The sequence below is a fragment of the Octodon degus genome, unplaced genomic scaffold, assembly GCF_000260255.1.
Source record: "Octodon degus isolate 3935 unplaced genomic scaffold, OctDeg1.0 scaffold00016, whole genome shotgun sequence".
NCBI lineage: Eukaryota > Metazoa > Chordata > Mammalia > Rodentia > Octodontidae > Octodon > Octodon degus.
Window position 1 is genome coordinate 22675541 of NW_004524592.1, and position 4871 is coordinate 22680411.

At 54.4% G+C, this 4871-nt stretch overlaps 1 protein-coding gene across 6 annotated transcripts in view; it reads right to left on the reverse strand.

Moving 5' to 3' along the window:
- The window catches only part of Sgms2 (sphingomyelin synthase 2), a 48787-nt gene extending 45333 nt beyond the window's left edge, over positions 1-3454 (reverse strand). For 3 of the 6 annotated variants that reach the window (XM_023709986.1, XM_023709987.1, XM_023709990.1), the window contains exon 1: positions 2107-2241. The gene's annotated coding sequence lies outside the window, so the exon portion shown is untranslated. Of the gene's footprint in view, positions 1-2106; positions 2242-3418 lie in introns of those variants that run through there. The other 3 variants (XM_023709991.1, XM_023709989.1, XM_004626695.2) reach the window with 3 other exon arrangements.
- Between the last annotated feature and the right edge of the window lie 1417 nt (positions 3455-4871).

A 4871-nucleotide genomic window follows, 5' to 3' on the forward strand; every position in this document is an offset into this window, starting at 1 on the left:
AGGGACACAGCCTCCCTCAGTGGTAGGGTGATTGTCTTGCCTGCAAGAGGTCCTGGGTTTAATCTCTAGTATGACAAAAAAAAAAAAAAAAAAAAAAAAAAAACATAAAAATAAGTAACAAAAGGGCCAGCGAGATATCTCAGCAGACTAGGTGCCTGCTTTGGCAAGTGCAGGGACCAGGATTGATACCCAGTCTGAATGCCATGCTGGCTACGCCCAAGGCTGGGCATGGTGGTGCACACCTGTAATCCCAGCACTACAAGTCTGAGCTGCATAGTGAAACCCTGTACCAAACACATAAAAAAAAAAAGTAACAAAGAAAGAACAAGTTCTCAAATTCTGAATGTGACTTTAAAAAAGCAACTAAATTTCTTTTTTTCTTTTTTCTTTTTGAGACAGTATCTATGAAGTTTGGGCTGGTCTTGAGCTCACTGTGTGGCAGAGGCTGGCCTCAAACTCAGCAATCCTTGTGTGCCACCACATCCAGCTAATTTCATTTTTTAAAGACACTAAAGAACTGAAATAATCCTGCCTGTGGAAGGATTAAGGAAGATGTGCAATATAGAGCTGCTTAACACTAAAAAACGTGGAAACAAGTGTTGAGTGGAGATGCAGCCATGGAGGATAAAGCTATGGACAACGGCATGCACTGTGATCCTGGCCCTTGGGGGACTGAAGCAGGAGGAATGCTGTGGGCTCAGGGCCACCCTGGGGTACATGGTAGGACCCTATTTTGAAAAGCCATAAGAAACAAAGAAAGAAAGAAAAGGCTCCGACATCATGTGAGTATCCTAGTGACGTGGAGCCATCCACTTTGGCTGGGGGAACAGCTAAAAAAATACACAGGGACCAAGCCCTGCTTGTGCAGGTGCCTTCTGGCTGCGCAGCTTCAGCCAAGGGATTTCATTGCCACCACAGCCTCACAAGGGCACCTCCTGCCCCAGCTGGGCATGAGGACACAAATGTCACTGTGGGATGCTGCCTAATACATCAGCTTGTTGTGGTAGGCCAGCGTTTTCCCTACATGTTTAAAATTTCTGTAAGGAACTTACAGTAGGGGGAAAGTTAATAAACAGAGCAGCCCACATAGCAGTAATCCTCTTACCACGCTGCTACGCTCCAAGTCAATAAAGCTTGGATGAGCTAGACGACCCTTCTGAACTCATGTAAACGAGGTTGACCTAGAACCTGGAAAACTTCAAGGCTAAATTTGTCTCTAATATTTTATTGGAAAAAAAAAGACATTATTGCATTATTCAGCCCCAGGAGAAATTATGAGCCTCGGTTTGAGAAGCATCAAAAAGCCACTCAATAAGCCACTCGATTTGTAGACAGCAGCCAGCATGGCCATTACTGTCCTCGTCCCTCAGTGTCCCTGGCCTCTCTGTGATAGGAACTGGAGCTGGTACCCCTGGGCAGTCAGTCGCAAGGGCACTCACTGGTTGCCTGTGTTCCAGCACTGCCACCCCAGCTGTACCCAAGTAGCTGCGTGCCAAGCATTCAGAAAACAAATGGAGCCACCAAATTACTGATTCTAGAGGTTCAGCCTTTGATCCCACCACAAGAGAGTAAGGCAAAGGTCAGTAAGGTACTCTTTAGCTGGAAACTCCAAAACTCTTAGAAACTGCTCCTTAAACAATAAAAAAAAAATAAAAAAAGAAAAAAAAAAAGAAAAAGAAAAAGAAAGAAAAAAAAAAAAGAAAGAAAAAGAAAATAAAATAGCTGGGCATGGTGGTGCACACCTATAATTCCAGCACTCTGAGGCCAGGCAGGAAGGGATGAGTTCAAGACTATCCTGTGTCATTTAATGATTTCATGAGACCCCGTGTCCCATCTTAAAATAAATAAGGACTGGAGCCCGAGAGCCCAGGGTTCAATCCCTAGTGTGTGAAGGGGACCCTAACTTCATTTGACACACGGTTCTCTCATTTGTATTCCTTTGTCTATTTTAATGGATGCAAAGTTATTTCCATTTTGCCTTCAATTTTAAAAACACAAACATCAAGTTTTTAAGGAATGTAACTTGCTCCACGTGTCACAGCTAACCAATCACCCCCTAGAGTCTGGGGTCTCCTGGCTCCCTGGCCAACAAACATCTCCCCCCACCTCCCTAGAAGTGAGGGAAACACGTCTCCATTCCCTGTGCGAACAGCGCTGTGAAGTTTCCCAAACATTTCCAATGGCTTTTACCAGATTCCAGGGAGTGGGACAGAGAAACAGGAGCGGCGTCTAAAGGTGTCCAAGCGTTTCCTTCCGGTTCCTTGCTCAACCAGATTAACTTAAAATGAAACTAAGGAAACCCAGTCAAATATTGACTCGGGGGGGGGGGGGGGGAGGTTTCGGGTTGAGAGGCAGCCGCAGCAGCACGGGAGAGGGCACTGCGAGAAGCCTGCGCCTGGACGGAGGCGGACCAGGGCTCCGCACAGCCTTGTCCTGCGGACCTGGCCTGTGCCCCCGCCAGGCATCTGGGTCCCGGGCCAGGACGGCCAGGCCTCTCCAGGTGTCCACGTGGACGGACTTCCTGAAGCCTCACTCCCCGCCCTGGGAGAGTAAAGGACCTCACAGGGCAGAGCTCTGTCCACCGGGTTTCAAGCAGGCACTGGGAAAGCGCAGGCCCTCGCCAGCCTGCGAGCGTGGGTCCTTGTACCACGGGCAGCAACTCCGCGCCCGCCGGCCTTGGGCTTGAGGTCTGGGTCCCGCGCACCCCACTATCTATCCCTCCACCAGCGTCTTGACGGGTCGTCATAATCCGTTTTTCCCACTCTGGTGTTTATTATCCCGGAGGACTCCTAGGATCTGGGATCGCGACCAGGAATGACTGCTAGGAACGGAAAAGTTAACCCTGACTCAGAAACCTACACGGGCCAGGGTACCCGCGCAGGGACTCTGCCCCCAACTCCGCACGCGTGTCAGCGAATGTGCGGTCACCTTAGGGCAAGGGCTCGCGATGGGAACGCAGGGTTAGTAAGAGGCACGGGGTCGCGGGCGGGACGAGCGTGGCCTCCGCTGAACCGTGTCCCTGAGAGCCATCCTCGGGCAGCGACGGGCGCGCGGGCTGGGGCGGGCGCGACGGTGGGTTGGGGGGCTCAGAAATAAACAGCGAAGCCCCAGTTGTTCAGCCAGCTCGGGCGGCGTCACCCGCTGTCACCTGTGTCCGCACCGCGGCCAGGCCAACCCAAGTACAGCCATGAATGAATGAGCCGCAGGGTGGGATGGGGGGCGGGACGGGATGGGGTGGCAGAGGCTGGGGTCGGGGATCTGGGCGAGGAATCTGGGGTCGGGGATCTGGGACTGGGCGCCCGCGCGCGCCTCCCCGCGGCCCCCACCCGTCCTCACCGCACTCCTCCAGCTCCTCCCCATCCTCCTGCTCCTGACCCCTCCTCCGGCTCTCCGTCGTCCCAATCCTCGTCCTCCTTACCGCCACGGTCCGGGTTCCGCGCGCCCCGAGCATCCGGGGACCCGCCCGCCTCCTGTGCTCTGCCGGGGTCGCCGCCCGGGTCCGCTACCCTGTGCCCCGCCCGAGGCCCCTGCAGCGCGGCGGGCTCCGCGCGCCCCCGCCTCCGCGCGCGCCCCCGACGACTCACCAACCCTCGGCCGCGTTCTGGGCGCAGCGCGTAGCTCCGCTCCAGAGCCGCTCACGAGAAAGCGCGGCCGACCCCGCGCGCCGGGCTTAGAAGCGGAGGGCGGGGCGGCGACCCGGGAAAGTGCCCGGCCCCTCCCCGGCCCAGGGCGGGCGCGGGGAGGGGCCCAGGCTGGGACCGGCTTCCGGACTCGGGGGTCGCCGCCTGAGCTCAGCCCAAGCGCGAGGTCGCTGGGTGCGACTCCCCAGTCACCTGTGCTATGCCTGGTCTGGGAGGCTGCAAAACCGCAACCAAAACCTGGGGAGAGTGAAATTGTTGGGCCGGCTGCGCGGGGCTGCCCTGCAGTTCTCGGCCCCACGGCGCAGTAGCTCACCCGTGACCCAGCAGGCTCTCAGAAACCGGCCAGGAGCCGTGCTCTCTGGGTTGCGGCTCGTCCACCTGCGGGGCAGTTTTCACCACCTCTGAGAGCAGCTTGGGCCTTACCTAGGAGTGGAGCGACCTGGCCAGGCCTTCGCTGCATTTGAGGACCAATGTTTTGTGTTCCCTCGTCCAGACAGGGCCCTTGTGCTTAGGGTTTACACTGGCTCCTGGGACTTTCAGATAATCAACAAAAATAACGAAGCACCTCTGGGTGTCTGGTGTGGCTGTCATTTGCATGATCATTTTTCTGTGCTTATTAAACATCGTGATGACAGAAAAGAACGCATTGGACCAGTTCCCAAAGCTTTGAGATGTCACAACACAAACCCCGGACTGTGAAATTGCTCAAATTGACCAAAGGAGCAACATCACCTGGTGGAAAATATACTGGGAAAGGTAAGAACCCCAAGAGAACGCTGACAATTGAAATTTATTTTCCTTGGACTTATTTTTCCTTTTCAATAAGGAGCTCCGTTTCAGTTTTACAAAGCCCAGGCGCTTCGCCCGTCCAGCAATCACAAATGGAATGGTTGGCTGGGGTGCAAGGAGTGCAAATGGAAATTGGAACCAGCAGCTTTTGCCAATCAATCAAGCTTGAGCTGGTCCCCGGGTTGGTCACATGGACGCTTGAGATGCCAAGGTGTTGCTATAGCTGGGCAAGTGGGTGAGCAGCACTTCCTTGGGCACGAAGCCAGAGTTTTGGCCCTTGTGGCGAGGCGCTTAAGTGACATTGTTCACAGCTCTGGGGAAAATCCCACCATGGGCTTTGTGTCCTGTGTTCCAGGGAGAGGGCAGAAGTTCCAGTACCTGCAGTGTTGTCTGCAGTCATGTGAGGCGGCTCCTGAAGTCCTTTATGGGACTTGGCCAGTA